This window comes from Bubalus bubalis, chromosome 4, assembly GCF_019923935.1.
Source record: "Bubalus bubalis isolate 160015118507 breed Murrah chromosome 4, NDDB_SH_1, whole genome shotgun sequence".
In the NCBI taxonomy this organism is placed as follows: Eukaryota; Metazoa; Chordata; class Mammalia; order Artiodactyla; family Bovidae; genus Bubalus; species Bubalus bubalis.
In genome coordinates, this window is record NC_059160.1 from 37,648,615 (window position 1) to 37,672,771 (window position 24,157).

General features: G+C 40.8%; 1 protein-coding gene across 10 annotated transcripts in view; it reads left to right on the forward strand.

The window, feature by feature from the left end:
• Positions 1-24,157, forward strand: part of PPFIBP1 (PPFIA binding protein 1) — a 205,777-nt gene that overhangs the window by 112,407 nt on the left and 69,213 nt on the right. Inside the window, exon 1 of one of the 10 annotated variants that reach the window (XM_025283420.3) lies at positions 23,427-23,433. The exons of the other annotated variants lie outside the window; for them this stretch is intronic. The gene's annotated coding sequence lies outside the window, so the exon portion shown is untranslated. Of the gene's footprint in view, positions 1-23,426; positions 23,434-24,157 lie in introns of those variants that run through there. 10 annotated transcript variants of the gene reach the window in all.

The window sequence follows — 24,157 nt, forward strand, 5'->3', positions numbered from 1 at the left end:
TGCTGGGTATGCTGAATCTAACTGAATTTGTGTATCATGCTCATTACTGGGTCATAAAGACTGTTGTTGAATGCTGTCACAGAAAAGAGCAGAACGTGGCTGGCACCTCGTGGCCTTAGAAAACTCACTCATATACAGAGCTGTAGCTGGATTTTTCAGGCCAGCTGCTTTCTAAACTCTGCCTCCTAGGAAGCCCTGTACCTTTGTAATCCTGTGTCTGCTTACGCTGGCCGTTGGTCAGGCGCTACTGCCACAGTCCAGCATCTCATGCTAGCCCTCACCACTTGAGACAGTTGGCTAAGACTGCTGTGATAGAGTAAGCCAACCAAACTGGGTGGCTTCAGCAACAGAAATTCATTTTCACAGTTCTGCAGGCTGAAAGTCCAAAATGAGAATGTGGGCAGTGAGGGAGTCCTCTGAACACGGGGTCTGTTCCAGGCTTCTGTCCTTGACCTATAGATGACTGTCTTCTCCTTGTGTTTTCACATCACCTGCCATTATGCATGTTTCTCTGTCCAAATTGCCCCTTTTTATGAAGATGCCAGTCAGAATGGAATAGGACCCACCTGAATGATCAAGAATATGCAGACGAACTGGAAAAAAAAGATCTTCACAACCAAGATAATCGCGATGGTGTAGTCACTCACCTAGAGCCAGACATCCTGGAATATGAAGTCAAGTGGGTCTTAGAAAGCATCACTACAAACAAAGCTAGTGGAGGTGATGGAATTCCAGCTGAGCTATTTCAAATCCTGAAAGATGATGCTGTGAAAGTGCTGCACACAATATGCCAGCAAATTTGGAAAACTCAGCAGTGGCCTCAGGACTGGAAAAGGTCAGTTTTCATTCCAGTCCCAAAGAAAAGCAATGCCAAAGAATGCTCAAACTACTGCACAATTGCACTTATCTCACATGCTAGCAAAGTAATGCTCAGGTCCATCTAGTCAAGGCTATGGTTTTTCCAGTAGTCATTTATGGATGTGAGAGTTGGACTGTGAAGAAAGCTGAGCATCGAAGAATTGACGCTTTTGAACTGTGGTGTTGGAGAAGACTCTCGAGAGTCCTTGGACTGCAAGGAGATCCAACCAGTCCATTCTAAAGGAGATCAGTCCTGGGTGTTCTTTGGAAGGAATGATGCTAAAGCTGAAACTCCAGTACTCTGGCCACCTCATGCAAAGAGTTGACTCATTGGAAAAGACTCTGATGCTGGGAGGGATTGGGGGCAGGAGGAAAAGGGACGACAGAGGTTGAGATGGCTGGATGGCATCACCAACTCGATGGGCGTGAGTCTGAGTGAACTCCGGGAGTTGGTGATGGACAGGGAGGCCTGGAGTGCTGCAATTCATGGGGTCGCAAAAAGTCGGACACAACTGAGCGACTGAACTGAACTGAAAGATCCCATTTACCTTCATTATCTCCATAAAGACCTTCTCTCCGAATGAGGTCAGATTCGAACTTCAACATAGGAATTTGGGGTAGAAACACTTCAACCCATCCCACCAATTATAGCTGAGCTTTGATACAGATGAGCCTCAAAAATCAAGCTAAACTTACTTTGGAATCTTCCTTAAATCACCAAAGGAAATCTGTAAATTAGCTGAATTAGTGTCGGTGGTGTTGCTTCTGCAGTTAACAATTTTATCAGTCATTTCATGAGTCATGAGGTCAAAAAGTGTTGGATAAATTAAATATGAGAGCAGCGCTTTTTAGGGGGGGATTTCTGACACACCGTTTTCACCCAAGTCCATCACCTGTAAACTGTCTAACCCATTCCGCATTTGGAAAATTTAAAGTCCTGTAATATGTTGACCTGTAGTGTGTTTTTACCTGACACTTTTGCCTTGGCTACACTGCTCATGCATAGCCTTTATTTCCCCATAAGTCTTGTTTAGCTGAGTGGTTTTGACACTCAAAGCTCTCCAGTCCTCCAGACTGACTGTGTATTCCAGGAATTTATGGCAGAATTTTCTGGCAGATCATTGTGATACTCTGTGATACATTGTGCAGTCTGCTAATAAAACTACCCATCCATGCAGGAAGCGGAATTTAGAGCTGGTTAGGGACGGAGAAGCCTGGCTGCAGTCCACGGGGCCACTAGGAGTCGGACGCGATTGAGCGACTTCACTTTCACTTTTCACTTTTATGCATTGGAGAAGGAAATGGCAACCCACTCCAGTGTTCTTGCCTGGAGAATCCCAGGGACAGGGGAGCCTGGTGGGCTGCCGTCTATGGGGTTGCACAGAGTCGGCCACGACTGAAGCGACTTAGCAGCAGCAGGGCTTCCCTGGTAGTTCAGTTGGGAAAGTATCCGTCTGCAATGCAGGAGACCCCAGTTCGATTCCTGGATCAGGAAGATCCCGTGGAGAAGGGATAGGTTACCCACTCCAGTATGCTTGGGCTTCTCTGGTGGCTCAGATGGTAAAGAATCCACCTGCAATGCAGGAGACCTGGGTTCGATCCCTGGGTTGGGAAGATCCCCTGGAGGAGGACATGGCAACCTGTTCCAGTATTCTTGCCTGGAGAATCCCCATGGACAGAGGTGTCTGGGCGGCTATACTCCAGTTTAGTTCAGTTCAGTTGCTCAGTCATATCTGACTCTTTGTGACCCCATTTACTGCAGCATGCCAGGCCTCCCTGTCCATCACCAACTCCTGGAGGTTACTCAAACTCATGTCCATTGAGTCGGTGATGCCATCCAGCCATCTCATTCTCTGTCATCCCCTTCTCCTCCCACCTTCAATCTTTGCCAGCATCAGGGTCTTTTCCAGTGAGTCAGTTCTTTGCATCAGGTAGCCAAAGTATTAGAGTTTCAGCTTCAACATCAGTCCTTCCAGTGAATATTCAGGACTGATTTCCTTTAGGATGGACTGGTTGGATCTCCTTGCAGTCCAAGGGACTCTCAAAAGTCTTTTCCACACTTCAGTTCAAAAGCATCAATTCTTCGTCACTCAGCTTTCTTTATAGTCCACCTCTCACATCCATACCTGACTACTGGAAAAACCATAGCCTTGACTATACTGACCTTTGTTGGCAGAGTAATGTCTTTGCTCTTTAATATGCTGTCTGCTGCTGCTAAGTCGCTTCAGTCGTGTCCGACTCTGTGCGACCCCAGAGACGGCAGCCCACCAGGCTCCGCCATCCCTGGGATTCCCCAGGCAAGAACACTGGAGTGGGTTGCCATTTCCTTCTCCAATGCATGAAAGTGAAAAGTGAAAGTGAAGTCACTCAGTCGTGTCCGACTCTTAACGATCCCATGGACTTCAGCCCACCAGGCTCCTCCATCCATGGGATTTTCCAGGCAAGAGTACTGGAGTGGGGTGCCATTGCCTTCTCCGAATATGCTGTCTAGGTTGGTCATAGCTTTTGTTCCAAGGAGGAAGCGTCTTTTAATTTCATGGCTGCAGTCACCATCTGCAGTGATTTTGGAGCCCCAAAAAATAAAGTCAGCCACTGTTTCCACTGTTTCCCCATCTATTTGCCATAAAGTGATGGGACCAGATGCCATGATCTTAGTTTTCTGAATGTTGAGCTTTAAGCCAGCTTTTTCACTCTCCTCTTTCACTTTCATCAAGAGGCTTTTTAGTTCTTCTTTGCTTTCTGCCATTAGGGTGGTGTCATCTGCATATCTGAGGTTATTGATATTTCTCCCGGCAATCTTGATTCCAGCCTGTGCTTCATCCAGCCCAGCATTTCTCATGATGTACTCTGCCTAGAAGTTAAATAAGCAGGGTGACAGTATACAGCCCTGAAGTACACCTTTTCCCCTTTGGAACCAGTCTGTTGTTCCATGTCCAGTTCTAACTATTGCTTCCTGACCTGCATACAGATTTCTCAAGAGGTAGGTCAGGTGGTCTGGTGTTCCTATCTCTTTCAGAATTTTCCACAGTTTGTGGTGATCCATGCAGTCAAAGGCTTTGGCATAGTCAACAGAGCAGAAATAGATGTTTTTCTGGAACTCTCTTGCTTTTTGGATGATCCAGTGGATGTTGGCAATTTGATCTCTGGTTCCTCTGCCATTTCTAAAACCAGCTTGAACATCTGGAAGTTCACGGTTCACGTATTGCTGAAGCCTGGCTTGGAGAATTTTGAGCATTACTTTACTAGTGTGTGAGATGAGTGCAGTTGTGCAGAAGAGAAGTGAAAAGCAAAGGAGAAAAGGAAAGATACACCCATATGAATGCAGAGTTCCAAAGAATAGCAAGGAGAAATAAGAAAGCCTTCCTCAGTGGTTAATGCAAAGAAAAGGAGGAAAACAAAAGAATGGGAAAGACTAGAGATCTCTTCAAGAAAATTAGAGATACCAAGGGAACATTTCATGCAAGGATGGACTCAATAAAGGACAGAAATGGTATGGACCTAACAGAAGCAGAAGATATTAAGAAGAGGTGGCAATAATACACAGAAGAACTATACAAAAAAGATCTTCACACCCAGATAATCACAATGGTATGATCACTGACCTAGAGCCAGACTTCCTGGAATGTGAAGTCAAGTGGGCCTTAGGCAGCATCACTACGAACAAGGCTAGTGGAGGTGATAGAATTCCAGTTGAGCTAGTCCAAATCCTGAAAGATGATGCTGTGAAAGTGCTGCACTCAATATGCCAGCAAATTCCGAAAATGCAGCAGTGGCCACAGGACTGGAAAAGGTCAGCTTTCATTCTAGTCCCTAAAAAAGGCTACAGTCCATGGGGTTACAAAGAATCAGACACAACTGAGTGACAAAGCACAGCAAAGCACAGACACTGCATGGAATCATCATCATCTCTAGCAACGTGGAAGGAGACCAGGGTCAGCAGTCTCCTGTTGTGTGAAAGGCCCAAGTAATCTTTACTACTAGAATGAAGTAGAATATTATAAAATTTCTACTAAATAAGAAATATGTATATATTAATAAAGATATCAGCCATCTTAGTTCTCATTTACAGTGGCCCCCAACCGCTTTGGCATCAGGATCAGGTGTTGTGGAAGACAATTCTTCCACGGACTGGGGGAGGTGGGGGATGGTTTCAGGATGATGCATGTGCATTGCATTTATTAAGCACTTTATTTCTATTTTATTATTACATCAGCTCCACTTCAGATCATCAGGCAGTAGATCCTGGAGGTTTGGGATCCCTGCTTTAAAAACAGGTTTCTACCCCAGAAGTTCTGTATCTGGCTGGTTTCTTTTTATTTACAGAAACTTGGGCTATTGACTTATCCCCAAGTAGAGAAAGGCCTGGGACAATGGTAAAGAGTCACAGCTAGATCTGTAGCTTCTGAAGGGTAGGGAGGAACTTGAGAGTTCTTTTTTGAGTGCTATTTTTAGGTCTAGAAGGTTCTTAAAGTGTTTATTGGTTGAGCAGAAGGAAACAGATGAATGCAAAAGACTGAAGATATGAGGGAATGAGGGAGTGAATGTGAAAAGTTTGGAATGTCATTGAGAACACGGTGGAGAGTTTCCCCATGACAGAAGGAAACAAGCAAATGAGAGTATATAGAAAAATTAGATAGAGGAGAGTGTCCTGGGACTCTCAGCAAGGTAGGATATGAGGGAATCTACTGAGATTAAGGGCAGAGAGGAATAGGAATAGATTAGGGAGAGTTTGGTAGGAATTTTGAGAGACAGCCATTATGAGAAACGTGATAGGGCAGGAAATAGTGATGAATAAAGGATTCTTGGGTAACATTAAGTGCCCTGCCGAGATTAGATAGCAGGCGTTTGAAGTGGAGCCAACCTAGCTTCCTCTAACAGATCTGTAGAATGAAATCAAGACACAGCTGGGCATTTCATAAGGAGAAATACATTTTTAATGCTCTATCGCTGTTTGGCAGAAGGCAGGACTTGAAGGTATCCTGAGATTAAGACATTCAATACACATGGTTTAAACAGCAAAAATGTAAAAAGTATACTTTTACATATTAAAAATTAAAAAAAGTTTAATACTTAATCAAATATACAAACACTATATATTTTGTATTATGTAAAAATAGTATATTTTGTTGAATACATAGTAAAAAAGTATATTTTTATATTTATAAAAGTATATTATTCCTTTGCTTTGTTTTTAAGCTCAGGCAATCACTATGTTAAGTAGAATGCCCTAGTTTGGGATTGCGTCTTGAAAATAAGATCAGTGCTGTAGTTGGCTAAGGAAAATGTATGTGTCTGGCAGGTGGGCTCACCTAACCAGGTGCATGAGATGGACTTTATTGGAAAGCAGAGGTAGCAGCTGGGGATGGTCACTGGAATGAAAGTTCCTCAGTGCCTAGAACAATCCCTGGTACATGATGGATGAATGACCAGTATCCTTTGAATAAGTGTATATATGTGTGTATGAATGAATGGATGGATTAGCCGTGTCATTTTAAAGCAGTAGTTCTACCAGATAAAGTATGGAGAATCTTGATTATATTGCTTATTTGGTAGCCCTACTCTAGGGATTCAATTTACATCTATACTGAAAGCAAGCTTTCAGATTCCTGTTGAGACAGTTCAACATATTTTATTTGTTCTACTTTTCTTCTCTGTCTCCTCATTCCCTCTCTCCTGAAAGCTGTTGGATTGCCAGAACTTTTATTAAAATTAAAACAAAAATCTGGGTTGACTGTGATAATCTCAAGGGGTGAGATGGGTAGGGGGGGTTCAGGAGAGAGGGAACGTAAGTATAGTCATGGCTGATTCATGTTGTGGTATGGCAGAAACCAACACGATATTGTAAAGCAATTATCCTCCAGTTAAAAGTAAATTAAAAAAAAACTGTGCTGATGATCTAAAACATATTGCAGGCCAATTCCTTACAATGAGCCACCAGGGAAGCCAAGAAGAGCTCATCAAATCCTAAAAGCCCTAAGCTTGTCCTGAAAGCCATAGGGAGCTGCTGCAAGCCTCTGAGCTGTTTATCATATAGTCCCACCCATGTTAGTGGTTGGCCAAACAAGTCCATTAATGTACTGTTCTTTAATATGCAATACTGTATAGCACATTTGGTGGTTTTGTGTTGATGGATGTTTGATAGCGAATGGTTGTTCGTCTATTTATCAAACCTTTATTGAATACAGGGCTTCCCTGTGGCTCAACTAGTAAAGAATCTGCCTGTAGTGCCGGGACCTGGGTTCAATCCCTGGGTTGGGAAGATCCCCTGGAGAAGGGGAAGACTACCCACTCCAGTATTCTGGTCTGGAGAATTCCATGGACTGTATAGTCCATGAGGTTGCAAAGAGTCAGACACAACTGAGTGACTTTCACTCACTTCACTTTCACTTTTATTGAATACATGATCCGAGCTAAGCTTGGCATAGAAGCTTATTATTAAGAGCAGGACCTTAATTCTTTTTAAAATGGCATTTTATTTATTTATTGGCCATACTGTGCAGCATGCAGGATCTTAATTCCCTGGTCAGGGATCAGACCCATGTAAGATCAGAATCTTAATTCCCTGGTCAGGGATCAGACCCTGCAAGAAGAAGCATGAAGTCTTAACACCTGGACCTCCAAGTAAGTCCCAGGACCTTAATTTTTAAAAAACTCAGTCTGGCAGAAACCGCATTTCATGGACCTAATCAAGTGAGCCCAACTATCAGAGACATCTTTTTTTTTTTTAGCCAAGTGCAGTGTCTGTCAAGATAACCAGTGGTCCATATGGCACCTGGTTATAGAGGTTTGAAAACAGAAGAGTGTTATGGGAGTGCTTGATGCTGAGGTGTGGGTTTTCCTTGGGTAATCTGCCGAGATGCACAGCTTTCATATACAAGATCTGGCTATTTCATTAGGCTTTAGTGTAAAGGATGGTGGGGATGACTCTCCATGGATGATCATTTTATAGTTCTTGCTTCCTTCCTTTAGTAGATGGAAGGACTACTTGTCATGCTCAGTGTGGGGGCAAGTGGTTCACCTCAGTAAATGGCCATCCATCTCTCTATGGATTAGGCCACCGACTTGGGTCCTTTATTTTCCCTAAACACTCATCAAATTCTATTAGCCTTTCCATCAAAATAAACACAAGCCGTTAGGAAAGTTGTCACCTTGTTAGAGTGTGTGTCACCTAGGTGTGTACACTCCTTAGAATTCACCAAACTATGTAGTTAAGCCCTGTGCCTTTCACTCTGTAAATTGCCCTTTGGGCTTCCCTAGTGGCTCGGTGGTGAAGAACCTGCCTGCCAATGAAGGAGACACAGGTTTGATCCCTAGGTTGGGAACATTCCCTGGAGAAGGAAATGCCAGCCCACTCCAGTACTCTTGTCTTGGAAATCTCATGGACAGAGGAGCCTGGGGGGCTACCGTCCATGGGGTCACACAAGAGTTGGACATGACTTAGTGACTAAACAACAACAACAAAATTCCCCTTCTTGGTTCCCCTTTCCTCACCTGGGCCTCAAATACCAAATACATGAAACTCTCCTTCCTCAGGGCCTTCACACTGGCTGTTGTTGCAACTAGAAGTTCTTCCTGTATATTCACATGAATGTCTTCTTTCACGTCTTCAGGGCTTGGTTCAACATCATTCTGTCAGTGGGGTCTTCCCTGATTATCATATTAAAGTGGTAGCTTCCTCTCAGTCTCTTTCTTTACAAAGAGCCAGCAGAATGTACAATTAAGATCATGGGCTCTGGTTCCAAATCTGTTTTCTAGCTGTATGACTCAGGTACCCTTTCTGTGCCTCAGTTTTACCACCTATTACATAGAGATGAGGGACCTCCCTGGTTGTCCAGAGGTTAAGAATCTGCGTCTAAGTGCAGGGGATGGAGGTTCAATCCCTGATCGGGGAACTAAGATCCCACATGCCACAGTGCAACTAAGTCCACATACCACAACTGCTGCTAAGTCGCTTCAGTCATGTCCGACTCTGTGTGACCCCATAGACAGCGGCCCACCAGGCTCCCCCGTCCCTGGGATTCTCCAGGCAAGAACACTGGAGTGGGTTGCCATTTCCTTTTCCAGTGCATGAAAGGGAAAAGTGAAAGTGAAGTCACTCAGTCGTGTCCGACTCTTCTTGACCCCATGGTCTGCAGCCTACCAGGCTCCTCCGTCCATGGGATTTTCCAGGCAAGAGTACTGGAGTGGGGTGCCATTGCCTTCTCCAATACCACAACTAGAGAAGCCTATATGCTGCAGCTACAAAAAGCCCTCATATTGCAGTGAAGACCCAGCACAGCCAAACAAAAAAAAGAGAGATGAATATCATGTCAGTGGGGTTGTGAAAGATTAATGTATTCATACATTAAAAGCATGTAAAACAGTTCCTGATATGTTGTAAGCTAATGTGATCTTACCTGCTTTGTTTTACCCATATTTTTTTTATCATCATCTGAGTTACTGAGGGTTCAGCCACTTATTTATTAATGGTTTCTTGCCATTAGAATGTATGCCTCATCAGAGCACCAACCTTATGTTTACTTTTTTTCTTTTTCCATTTTCTTTCTTTTTCTTTACTGCTGTACCCTCCTCCCTTAGAATAGTGCCTGATATATTATGTGTGAGTGCACAGTCGTGTTTGACTCTTTGCGACCCCTGAACTGTAACCCACCAGACTGCTCTGTCCATGGGATTCTCCAAGGCAAGAATGGTATGATTGGTTGCCATTTCCTACTCCAAGGGATCTTCCTGACTCAGGGATCAAACCCTCATCTCCTGTGTCTCCTGCATTGGCAGGTAGATTCTTTACCACTGAGCCACCTGGAAAGTCCTCTGATATGTTATACGTTGTCAGTAAATGTTGTTCTGTCAATGAGAAAATGTGCAAATAGGAAATGGGTTGGGGCAGAGGTCTGCTAACTTTTCCTGTAAAAAGGCCAAATGGTAAATATTTTAGGCTTTGTGTTTATAGCTGTTCAAATCTGCTGTTGTAGCATGAAAGCAGCCTAGAGGATTACAGAAATGAATGAGTGCGACTGTGCTCAGGGAAACTTTATTTACAAAAGCAGGCAGAGGGCCAGATTTGGCTTATGGGCTATAGTTTGCTAACCCATGGGCTGGGAAATAAATTTTGGCTTTGCTTTTATTTATTTATTTGTTATCTATCTGTCTGCCCTGGGTCTTAGTCACAGCACGTGCGATCTTTATTTGTGGCATGTGGAGTCTAGTGCCCCGACCAGAGATCAAACCTGGGCCCCCTGCACTGGAAGTGTTGCTTTCCTCATTATCATCATCCCTCCCTTTAGCAAATCTCCCACTGCAGCAATTAGTGCTAGTCACACAAACCTGAAGTATTAGTAATTTGAAAAGCATTATATTACCTCTTATTACTTGGCTCAGTTCAGTTCAGTTGCTCAGTCATGTCCAGCTCTTTGTGACCCCATGTACTGCAGCACACCAGGCTTCCCTGTCCATCACCAATTCCTGGAGCTGGCTCAAACTCATGCCCATCGAGTCGGTGATGCCATTCAACCGTTTCATCCTCTGTCATCCCCTTCTTGTGCCTTCAGTCTTTGATCAGTTACTTGGCTCAGTCTTCATTAATTGTACACAGTTTCCATATGTCTTATTTTTTTAAAACTTTTGATTTTGTATTGGGGTAATCTCTTAACAGTGAGTAACAGTGTTAAGAATATATTTTATACTTTCAACTGTACAATTTCAGGGCTCTGGTTTTCAGTTTTTTTTCCTGCAACAGCTGGAGACATATCTGTACTGCTGATTATGGCTAGAGGCGTGTATGCTATAAAGGGAAAAAATGGCGACATTCTATTTATCATACAGCTAAGAATGTAACTGCCACTCAGTTGAAATAGAAAAGCAATAGAAATTACCTATTAGACAAACAGTTTAGTTTTTTAAATTATTACAGTCTTGTTTCTGTATGAAACTATTCCCTAGCCCACAATTTTTACCGCTCTTCCTGGTATGCTGGCAAGATTCTTCCACTTTAAAATTAAAAAAAATTTTTTTTGAGCTGTATTGTATGAAATGACAGTCTGTGAAATTTTAGTGAAAAATATAATAGCTTTTATTGCTTTATTAAAACAGAGATGATCGGGATGCATTCTTTGTGGCTGTGATGTTTTGTAATTAGACATGTAAGGGGTTCCTTACAGGTGTACATTGGAGATACTGTGAGTTCAGTTCCAAACCACTGCATTAGAGCAAATACTGAAATAAAGTGAGTCACAGGAATTTTTTTGTCTCCCAGTACATATGAAAATTATGTTTACACTATACTGTTGTGTAGTAGACTATAGTCTAAATGTGCAGGAGCATTTTGTCTAAAAACAAAATGTGCATACATTAAGAAGCACTTTATTGCTAACAGTGCTGTCTTCTGAGCCTTCCAGCGAATCATCGTGTTTGTACTGGTGGAGGGTCTTGCCCCAGTGAGATGTTGGTGCGTGCTGACTGATCAGGTGGTGGATGGTAAAGGTCGGGGTGGCTGCAGCAATTTCTTAAAATAAGACAACAGCGAAGTTTGCCCCATCAATTGTCTCTTCCTTCCATAAATGGTTTCTCTGTACCATGCGCTGCTGTTTGATAGCATGTTAACCTCAGTAGAACCCTTTTTGAAATTGAAGTCAATCCTCTCAAACCCTGCCACTGCCTTATCAACTCAGTTTATGTAATATTCTCAATACTTTCTTGTCACTTCAACAATATCCACAGCATCTTCACCAGGAGCAGATTCTATCTCAAAAAGCCACTTATTTGCTCATCTGTAAGAAGCAGCTCCTAATCACTTCATGTTTTATCATGAGATTGCAGCAATTTAATCATATCTTCAGGTTCCACTTCTGATTCTAGTTCTCTTGCAGTTTCCACCACATCTGCAGTGACTTCCTGCACTAAGTTTGAATCCCTCAAAGTCATCCAGGAGGATTAGAATCAGCTTCTTCCAAACTCTTCTGAATGTTGATGTTTTGACCTCTTTCCATGAATTACGAGTATTCTTAATGGCATCTAGAATGGTGAATATCTCGAGGTTTTCAATTTAATTTGCCCAGATCCGTCCCAGAAATCACTGTCTGTGGCAGCTTTAATCTTGTGAAATGTGTTTCTTAAATAATATGACTTGAAAGTCAGAATGACTCCTTGATGCATGGGCTGCAGAATGGATGCTGTGTTATGGAAGCAACATTAATCTCATTGTACATCTCCATCAGAATTGTTGGGTGACCAGATGCACTGTCAATGAATAGTAATATTTTGAAAGAAATCTTTTTCTCGAGAATGGGCTGAAGAATGGATCTCAAGAATGGGGTTAGAATATTCGGTGCAACATGCTGTAAATAAATGTACTGTCATCTAGACTTTGTTGTTCTATTGATAAAGCACAAGCAGAGCTGATTTAGCATAATTCTGAAGGACCCTAGGATTTTCAGAATGGTAAATGAACATTAGCCTCCACTTACAGTCACCAGCTGCTTTACTCCTAGAAAGAAAGTCTCTCATCTGACGCTTTGAAGCCAGGCGTTGGCTGCTTTTCTCTATGAAAATCTTAAATGCCATCTTTTTCTAATGGAAAGTTGTTTCATCTTCATTAGTGTTGTGTAGTGTAGCCACTTTCATTAATGATCAGAGCTGGATCTTCTGGATAAAACTTGCTGCGGCTTCTACATCAGCTCTTCCTGCTTCACCGGTATGTTATAAGGAGGGCATCTTTCCTTCAACCTCTGCTAGCTTCAGACTGAAATTCTGCAGCTTCCTCACCTCTCTCAGCCTTTGTAGAACTGAAGAGTTAGGACCTTGCTCTGGATCAGGCTTTGGCTTAAGGAAAGGTTGTGGCTGGTTTGATCTTCTACCCAGACCACTGCAGCTTCCTCCATATCCGTCAGCAATAGGGCTCTTTCACTTTCTTATCATTCGGGTGTATACTGAAGTAGCACTTTTCATTTCCTTCAGGAAGTTTTCCTTTGCATTCACAACTTGGCTGTTTGTCACAAGAGGCCTCGCTTCCAGCTTATCTTGGCTCTCAACATGCCTTCCTCACTGAGCTTAATCATTTCTTGCCTTTGATTTAAAGTGAGAAACATGCGACTCTTCTTTTTGTGAACGTTTAGAGGTCACTGTAGTTATTAACTGGCCTGATTCCAATATTGTTGTGTCTTAGGAAATAGGGAGGCTCAAGGAGGAGAGAGAGATGGGGGAAAGGCCAGTCGGTGGAGCAGTCAGAATACACACAACATGTGTCAGTTAAGTTTTCCATGTTACATGGATGCAGTTCACGGTGCCCCAGAGCAAGTCTGATAGTAATGTCGCAGGCCACAGTGAAAAGATTTGAAATATTGCTAGAATTACCAGAATGTTACACAGAGTCATGAAATGAGCAAATGCTGTTGGAAAAATGGTGCTGATAGACTTGCTCTTCGCAGAGGTGCCACAGACCTTCAGTTGGTAAAAAACAAAACAAAACCACAAAGCTGTTGCTATCTGTGAAGCAAATTAAAGAGGCATGCCTGTGTATGACTGCCGTTGATGTTACTTTAACACAAATGTGTTTCTGTTTCACTTCTTCTGAATTTAGCCATATAGCATCATTGTCAGTGCTAACACTTTTCTACTTTGCATTTAGTTATTTTAACCATTTGACGTATGTGGAACGAGAACAAACCTGAACTATTCTCCCTGCTTGTTGGAGTCCTCTTGCAAATGCGTCACTCCTGTCTGTGCTCTGCCACGGCAGTTCTTGTTTAAAGTCCTGTGTGCACACCTGTTCCCCAGACCCCCACCCAGCGTGTCCTTCATAGCAGTGCTTCTCCAGCCGTCTCTGGTGAAGATGAAGGTTGGGTTTTTTTTTTCCCTTATTTCCAATCTATCATGGATTGATTTTTTTTAATTCAATTTGAAAATAATTGGGCAGCAAAATTATCATGAAATTGGATATCACAGCAAGATCACGTTCCTATAAAAATTTCTGAATACTTTGAATTTCTGTACTTATAATAGACCAGTAACAGTTGGTGAATTAGCACCAGTTCATCAGATGAGATCAGATCAGTCGCTCAGTCGTGTCCAACTCTTTGTGACCCCATGAATCGCAGCATGCCAGGCCTCCCTGTCCATTACCAACTCCCAGAGTTCACTGAGACTCACGTCCATCGAGTCAGTGATGCCATCCAGCCATCTCATCCTCTGTCGTCCCCTTCTCCTCCCGCCCCCAATCCCTCCCAGCATCAGAGTCTTTTCCAATGAGTCAACTCTTCGCTTGAGGTGGCCAAAGTACTGGAGTTTCAAAGAAATCCCAGGGCTGATCTCCTTCAGAATGGACTGGTTGGATCTCCTTGTAGTCCAAGGGACTCTCAAGAGTCTTCTCCAACACCACAGTTCAAAAGCATCAATTCTTCGGCGCTCAGCCTTCTCCACAGTCCAACTCTCACATCCATACATGACCACAGGAAAAACCATAGCCTTGACTAGACGAACCTTTGTTGGCAAAGTAATGTCTCTGCTTTTTAATATGCTATCTAGGTTGGTCATAACTTTCCTTCCATGGAGCAAGCGTCTTTTAATTTCATGGCTGCAGTCACCATCTGCAGTGATTTTGGAGCCCAGAAAAATAAAGTCAGCCACTGTTTCCACTGTTGCCCCATCTATTTCCCATGAAGTGATGGGACCAGATGCCATGATCTTCGTTTTCTGAATGTTGAGCTTTAAGCCAACTTTTTCACTCTCCACTTTCACTTTCATCAAGAGGCTTTTAGAGTTCCTCTTCACTTTCTGCCATAAGGGTGGTGTCATCTGCATATCTGAGGTTATTGTTATTTCTCCTGGCAATCTTGATTCCAGCTTGTGTTTCTTCCAGTCCAGCGTTTCTCATGATGTACTCTGCATAGAAATTAAATAAGCAGGGTGACAATACACAGCCTTGACGTACTCCTTTTCCTATTTGGAACCAGTCTGTTGTTCCATGTCCAGTTCTAACTGTTGCTTCCTGACCTGCATACAGGTAGACCATGTTTTAAATACCACCACTTAGGAGAAAGAGGGGCTTCACTGGTGGCTCAGAAGGTAAAGAATCTGCCTGCAAAGAGAAGTAATTTTCAAATGTTTTTGACCCAGTGTAAGATATACTGTCTTATCTCATGATGCGGTACATATACATGTATGTCCACATACACACACACACACACACCCCACTGGAATGTCAGTTCCCTAAAGGCAGAGTGACTTTTCTTTTTGCTTCTCTTTCCCACTATTCTGTTACTAGGCCATGTCGGCCTTCCATCATTTGATTACGTTTGCATTTGTTACAGGCAGGTATATATATAAAATGAAATCAAAAGTTTCACAAAATTATACTTTTACTTCTTGTGAGACATTTTGATGTCTTCTATTTTATTAAAATAAGTGATGATAAGACTAAACTTTTTCACTACCTTTTAATCTGAGGGTTTATAACACACTTCTTCAGCGGCTGCTCACATATAGGCACCTTGTCCATTCCCTCCCTGTCGGAGCTTTGAGTAGCTGTTACCCATCCCTACCCTCCTCAGGAGTATGAGTCTGGGTCTCATGTACCCCAAAGCTGCTTTCCTCTGAGCCAGCTGAGGCTAGGTTGGTAGACCTGGGTGGGAAAATAGGAGAGAGATGAGTCACCAGGTTATAAGACCTAAAATGAAGAGATCAGAGTGGGTGAAAAAATTAGAAGTTGAAACTTGCTCAGGCCCCAAATAGTTCTCCATCATATGGGGGACGAAGTTTAAAGACATAAAGGAATAACATCATTCCACAGTAGCACAGTAAACTTGGTTCATCTACCTCCTAAAAAGCATGAACGTTCATTTTGTGAGATTGTAGTTAACAAGGGTGATAGTAGTGATCAAATATATCAACATTTATCTTAAAAGTTAAAGTGAGAAGATAGTTTTCTGGCCTGTGCAGCTCAGAAGACGCTCACGCTATTCCCCAAACCAGGGAGCATAGGAGCAAGACTAGTTATGACAGGACAGTGTGCATGTTTGAGGGGCCCCTGGGCACGAGCATTTGTGCTGCAAGCATTTGATGTCCATCACTTGAGACACTGGGGATGCAGAGATCAGGAATACAGTCTCTGTATTCAGGGAGCTCACAGTGCAGTCACGGAGACAGATACTGTAAAATTAGGGCTTTTGTGAAGTCATCCTGGTAGGATGTTCCTGGTGGGCTCAAGAAGGCCTTGGAGGAAAGGGTGCATGAGCTGTCTTGAAAGTACGTGTCCCAGGGTTTAGAAGGGGTGGTGTAAGGAGAGAGGTGACAATACAGAGGTAAGAGATCAGGTTGTGTCCAGAGTAGGGTATGTTGTGCAGAGAGGCGGGCAGAGGTGGTATATAATGTGAACCAGAAGCAAATGAGAGGTCAAGGTTGCTGATCCTGATCAAAGCTGGTGGTCCTAGTCAGGGCATAAGAGCTATTTGATAAGCACCTGTTGAATGAATGAGAAGTATACTTGGGTTTTAGGTTTAAATCTTTCTTCTTGAGTGACACTGGGCAAATCCATAATTTTGTGCAGTCATCATATAATGGTAGAGTGATGAGATGGTTGGATAGCACCGTCAACTCAATGGACACAAATTTGAGCAAACTCCAGAAGATAGTGGAGGACAGAGGAGTCTGGCGGGCTACAGTCCTCGGGGTGGAAAGAGTCAGACATGACTGAGTGACTGAACAACAATAGCAGCAGCAGAGAGAAATGGGGCATTCTTTCAGTTGATCACAAGATCTTCAGATTTACTGACATCTAATACACATTTGTCTTTCAAATAGCAGCAACATCCTTTTATGCAAGAAGTAAAAGATCTTGGCTTATTGTAATGAACTTTTGAAATCATCTGCCTTCTTGTTATCATTCCTAAATATTGATAGCAAAGAGCCAAAACATTCGTTTCCTTTTATTTTGTCCTGTTTTCCTTGCTGCTTTGTTTATTTGAATACTTAACCATTTTTTATGGCTCTTCATTTTAGTGAGCACGAGAGTTATTTTTTTCTAACACACAGTCGTGAACACGCCCTCTTTTGTGCTTTGCCTACATCTCTCTGTGAGAGGCTATTCCATTTTCTGAGTGTGTGTTTGTGTTTATGCAGGTGGTTAACATAACATGTACTTTCTTATTTGATTTGTAAATATTTGGTGAGCTCTTGGTATGCTTGAGGTTATGCTAGAAAAATAAAATATTTAAGCCAATTATATCAGGGTCAAGGGTGTTTGAAAATCCTATTGTCTGAAGACATGGGTGAGAAAGTTTAAATATTTTATTATGGAAAATCTCAAATATATGAAAATGTAGATAAAATAGTATAGTGTTACCCTATGTACTTACCGCCCATCTTCAACAATTATCAAATCATAACTAATCTTGTGTCATGTATATCTCTACCCTTTATTCCCTTCTTTTAATTTTATTTATTTATTTTAGTTTTATCTTAATTTTTGGTTGTGCTGTGCAGCATATGGGATCTTAGTTCCCCAACGAGGGATCAAACCCATACCTCCTACATTGGGAGTACAGAGTCTTATCATTGGACCACCCAGGAAGTGTCCTCTTTCGTTATTTTAAAGCAAATTCCAGATGTTGTATCATTTAATCCATGAATATTTGGTCATCCCTAATATGCCATAAATACTAAAATAATTCCTTAATATCACCAAATACACAATGTTCATATTTCCAGTTCTGCCATTAATATTATACTTATTTTTACAGTTTGACCAGACTTTTTACATGTGTGTTGTAACATTGACATCAGCCCCACTGCCAACATCTCGGCTGTTTTTAGCACTTTTCCTGCCTCTCAACCCCCAGTTCCTACCTTGCTGCCATTTTCAGTTGATTCTGAATTCATTTTCTAGGGATGTTAGAGCAGATTGGAGGTGAAGGGATTTGGATTAATAATACAGTGTGGAGGAGGAAATATGTGATAATGTATACATAGCAGAGAACCAGAACACGAGGATTCTGTAAGAATCTTAAAAAGGCATAACAACTTAGTAGTTGAAGTTTAAAGGGAGAGATTTTACTGGTTAAAACCTGAATTGCCTCTTCAGAGCTGTTATTTTTTAAATCAAAAGTAGAAGCAGGAGGTGGGGAGAGGAGCTCTGCCCTTGTTTACCTTGGTAGCCTGTTCCCAACCCCTCTGGGTGGGGCTTGGTGTCCCAGGAGGAAAGAGGACTGCTTGTGCTCTAGCACAGTGACGGAGTGGGCATCAGAATCACGTGGCAGCTCAGACAAACCGTGCTCCTAGAATTCGGATTCAGTAGATCTTGGCCAAGGATTTACATCGGAACCAGCTCACCGGTGATGCTGTGCCACTGCTGGGCAGTCCCCACACCTTGAGAACCACTCAGCAGTCCTTCCTAGTCCAGTTTTTAAGACATTTCTTTGCTAAGATTGTATTGCTGCCTGCATGGGAAATCGTCTTGTAATTGATTGACATCCCCAGTGAGCATCTTGGGGGGGAAAAATTGATGAGAGATCTTGGGTAATTTACATGAAACTATATTGTTTTCATAATGGCCACATAATAACATGGTGCTCCACCAGCCTAGTTGAATGTATGTAAACATTCTCTCATTCACTGAAGGGATTTCTTCTTTTACGTGTCCTTAGTATCTGTCTCTGGGCACGGAATTCAAAGTTCTCTTTCAAACGTAAAACATTTTACCTAAGGAAAGCTGAGAAAGTTAGGACAAATGTCATTCTCACCAAAGTTTAGAAACAGATTCTGTAGTTGTTCTTACAGTCTTTCTTTCCTACTTCACGGAGAGACTGGGCAGCTCTTCCGACCTAAACCATCAGTTAGTCAACAACCCTGTAAAAGTTGTGGTTTTCTGCCAACCTTTTAGGCCACCACACCCATTGCTGGAACTTTCCCTGATATTTTACCCTATTCACATCTGCTCTAAATGGGTCCTGACCAAGCTTAAAATACGCTCAAAATATTTCTTCATTGGTATTCCTTTACCATTACGGTAAAATATGAATGTTACCTCCAGGCGCTTACTTTTCCAAGACTTTTCTGAACTTCTTTTCATTAAACCATTAGAATAGGAAACCACTAGACTGAGGTCTTCTTAAAGCAGAACTAATCTCTGTTTACATCACCCAATAGTAAGGGCTTTCTCCAGTTTGAACCCAAACCACACTCTTTTGTTGTTGGTAGTTGTATTTTCTGGTGCCTTTTCCTTCAACAAGTCATTCAAATAAGTGTATATTAGCTATTTAGAATCCAGAAATAATTTTGGTATTGTGTGGGAATTATTAGATGATAAAGTTTTTATTTTCTAAGTCGTTTTGTGCATCCAAAAGATGAAGTTGTAATCAACAGGTTTTTGGGTAAGGAAAGAGTCCGAACATAGGAAGCTGGATATTCTGAGTTTAATTTTAGACCTCAGGTGTATATAATTAGATTATTCATTATTCTTTATTCATGATATATTATCATATAAAGCCTGCATATCCTACTTACATTCATTCATTTGTTTGGTTCATTTAGAAATACTGTTTCAAAAAAATAAAAAATAAAAATAGTTTAATTTCTAATTTCTAACAGCCATCTTCAACCCTAATTTTAAAAATTTGAGGTGAAGCTTACATACAGTGAAATGAACATATCTTAAATGTACAGTTTGATGAGTTTTGACAAATGTATAAGCTTGTATGTATCCATCAAAATATTGAACAGAAAGTCCCCAGAGTTTCCTTGAATCATTCACCACTTCCTGAAAATAATTATTGTTCTACTTTCTTTCACCATAGATTACCTATTTTTTAATTTTACATAAAAGGAATCACATAATACATAGTCATTTATATCTGACTTCTTTTGCTCCAGGTAATGTTATATTTATTAGTCTTTTCCACTGTGGAGGAATATTCCATTGTACTGGAGTAATATTCCATTGTATTAAGTATGTGAAGATGCCCAGGGGAATCTTCCTCTCAGAAATGTTTCTGAGAATATAGGAAAATCTTGATATAGCGTGAGATTTTCTGAGGCCTTTTATTTAAGTTTTCTATTTTTAAAAATACTTTGACTCAGGCATAAAATTTTTATTTTATTTTATTTTATTTTTAAACTTTACATAATTGTATTAGGAGGGTTCAGGATGGGGAACACATGTATACCTGTGGCGGATTCATTTTGATATCAGGCATAAAAATTGACATAACCTTATTAACACAGATGCTCATGAATTTAGTGGCCACTAAAATAGCTCAAGCGTGGACAAGTCAGACTTTTAATAAATAAGGAAGCTCTGTTCTTAACATTAGTACTTTACCACTTTCGGTTGCTGTTCGTAGTCTTCTGTATAATCCTTTAATGCCCATTTGGAATTTATTGAGACTTATTTTGTGGCCATGCATACACGCATGGCCTGGCCTAGTGTGTATAACCTGTGGGTTGAAAAGAATATGTTCTGCATTTGGTTGTTTTGTTCTATAAATTGAGTTAGGTCAAGATGGGTGATAGTATCACTAAAGTCTGTATTATTACCTGATTTGTTTTCCTACCTGGTCTGTCATTCCAGAAGAAGGTTGAAAAGGAGGAAGAAATGAAAGATGGGATAAACAGAAAAAAATGGCAGGACAAAAGAGTTAAATCCAACTATATCGACTATTAAATATAAATGGAGTGAATTTGTGTAATTCTCCCTTAATTGTGTCAGTTTTTGCCTCATTTTATTTGAAGCTCTGTTATTAGTTGCAGAAACATTTATGATGAATTGACTCTTACCATTATAAAATATTCCTCTTTCTAGTAATACTTGATTGAAAGCCACTTTTCACATATTAATATGGCCAGTCCTCCTTCCCCAGGCTTACTTACTGTGTGCATAATGTCTTATTTTTCATTCTTATATTTTATATGTCTTTACGTTTAACCAGTCTGACAATCTTGGGCTTTTATTAAAAGTTTATTCCATTTACATTTAATGTAATGGTAAATAATATGATTGAGTTTAAGTTTATCATATGCCATTTGATTTCTTTGTCTCCCATCAGTTCATTGTTTCACCTTTACTTCCTTCTTTTGGATTAATTGAGGATTTTATTAGTATTCTATCTCATCAACTCAACTGGCTTTTTACTCTGTCTTTGTACAGTTTGATGGATTATATTATATATTCTTATCACAGCCTGCTGTCAATTTGGTATTGAACATCTTTGTGCATAATGTAAGAACTTTACCCTGTTCTAATCATTGAGCCAGTAAGATTTGATTTCCTTCATAAGCTCTAATCACTTTGCATCATGTGGATGGGGGAGTGCCCACAAGTGAAAAGATGTATGAATGTGAACCTCACTCATTATGTATGGTTACCTTTACTCAAGAGCTAAATTCCCCATAGTTTCTACCTGTTTTTATTTTCATTTTAGCCCATTTTGCATTCCCATTACCATTCTGTAAGAGAGTCTGTGAATTCACATCCTTGTACAGTACTTAGTAGTGTCCATTTTTTTGCCAACTGACTGAATATAAAATGATATCACATTGCTGTCTTAAATTCTTTGAGTATTAATAACATTAGGCATCTCTTCATATTTTATATTGGTAAAAGTGTTTCCCTTTTGTTATAATGTCTGTTCATGTCTTTACCTCTCCCATTTTTTAAATCAATTTGTAGTAATTTTTTACTTGGAAACCACTGAACTACCACTATATTTAACTAAATTTAAAGCAGTGTTTGATCTTTGAATCTGTCATTCTTCCTGACAACTCTATTTAATTTGTGTGCGTGTGTGTCTGCTCAGTCATTCAGTCATGTTGGATTCTTTGAGACTCCGTGGACTGTAGCCTGCCAGGCTCCTTTGTCCATGGAATTTTCCAGACAAGAATACTAGGGTGGGTTGCCATTTCCTCCTCCAGGGAATCTTCCCCACCCAGGGATAGAACCTGTATCTCTTGTGTCTCCTGCATTGGCAGGCGGTTCCTTTACCACTGAGCCATCAGGGACCTCTCCAAATTCCTGACCCCTTGACTCCCTGAGGATAACTGCTCAAATTTTCTCCCTTAGCACCTACCACCTTTGCCATATTATGTACATATTTATTAATTGTGTTTACTGTCTTGTCTTCTCCGTATTATTACATGTAGGCTGCTATGTGATAGGTATAGAGATTGAGAGTAAGCGTCTATAAACTTCTATAACACTTTAATGTTTACATCATATTATATTAAACAAAGACTTGGTCTCTAATAAAGTGGAAATTTTTTAAAAAAATTGGTTCTTCACCATTTTGAAAAGCATCACCTAGGTTCTTGTACCTCCGTGTCTTAGCATTTGAAAGGTTTGGAACAGAGAAGAAATAGATAACTACCTGTCTTTCTTGAAAAAGTGTTCTTGCTGTACACAAATTAGAGTTACCTGCAAAGATTTAGTGGGGTGATGAGAGCTTTTCTAATGTGAGCATTATTTTATTTTATTGGTATTCCCCATGATTATAGCTGAGCCTGGCATGTATCTGTCTCTCTTATTTATAAACACACACACATGCACACACACACAAATATAGAGAGATAGATAGCATCTATCTAGAGCTCTTTGAAGTTCAATGTTAAAATAAAAGGAAATGTAGGCCACTTAATTATGTGAAATTCAAGGACCATACACTCTTTGGCTTAATCCTTCGTGTTTCTAGAGTATTTAAGCCTGAAGTGTGATCATTCAATTTCTGCCCTACCTCTCTGGACTGTGCACTAGCTAAAGGTGCTAGTAGATTTTTGAGAATGCCTAGGTTTATAACCTATTAGCCCCTTGATTTCTGGGTGACTGTAAATGCATGCCTTGGGTGTTTTTGTGCTGTAGTGTTTCTACATAAAATGGTAGTGATATTTTATACCTTCTGAAGGGAGTAAATTCTGGGAAATTCTTTGTTATTGTTCAGTCACCAAGTCACGTCCAACTCTTTGCAAACGCATGGATCGTACCACACCAGGCACCTCTGTCCTCCACTATTTCCTGGAGTTTGCTCAAATTCATGTCCATTGAGTTGATGATGCTAGCTAACCATCTCATCCTCTGCCACCCTCTTCTCCTTTTGCCTTCAATCTTTCCTAGCCTCAGAGTCTTTTCCAGTGTGTTGACTCTTTGCATCAGGTGGCCAAAGTATTGGAGCTTCAGTATCAGTCCTTCCAATGAATATTCAGAGTTGATTTCCTTTAGGAGTGACTGGTTTGATCTTCTTGCTGTCCAAGAGACTCTCAAGAGTCTTCTCCAGGAACACAGTTTGAAAGCATTGGTTCTTCAGTGCTCAGCCGTCTTTATGGTCCAACTCTCAGATCCATACATGACTACTGGAAAAACCATAGCTTTGACTATGTGAAATTTTGTCAGCAAGGTGATGTCTCTGCTTTTTAATACTCTGTCTAGGTTTGCCATAGCTTTTCTTCCAAGGAGCAAGCATCTTTTAATTTCAAGGCTGCAGTCACTGTCCACAGCAAGTTTGGAACCTAAAAAAATGAAATCTCCCACTGTTTGTACTTTTTGCCCTTCTATTTGTCATGAAGTGATGGGACCGGATGTCATGATCTTCGTTTTTTTTAAATGTTGAGTTTCAAGTCAGCTTTTAACTTTCCTCTTTCACTCTCATAAAGAGACTCTTGAGTCCCTCTTTAATTTCTGCCATTAACGTGGTATTATCTGCATATCTGAGGTTGTTAATATTTCTTTCACCAGTCTTGATTCCAGCTTGTGAATCATTCACCCCAGCATTTCAGATGATGTACTCTGCATAGAAGTTAAATAAGCAGAGTGACAATGTACAACCTTGTCATACTCCTTTCCCAATTTTGCACCAGTCAGTTCTTTCATGTCCAGTTCTAACTGTTGCTGCTTGATCCACATACAGTTTTCTCAGGAGACAAGTAAGGTGGTCTGGTAGTCCCATTTCTTTAAGAATTTTCCAGTTTGTTGTGATCCACATAGCCAGAGACTTTAACCTTTGAAATTCTTAGATGAAATATATGAAAACTATCCAATCAGAGTAAGATTTCACAATGATTAATGGCATTTTATGAGAGTGAATGCATAATAGAGAATTGATCTAAGCAGCTGTTTATCAGAACTGTAAATATGTTTGTAAAAATAAAGTGGTAAGACCTAGGTTGCTTGGAAACAGAGGGCAAAGTTTTCTGTTAAGCAGCATATGCTTTATTTCCCAGGTGTTTGCTCCACCACAGTAACTGCCAAATAGCAGGCGCTGTATATGTTGGGAGAATTTATTTGGATGATTAGCTGGTACCTGAAGTGCATTAATTAATATTGAAAATC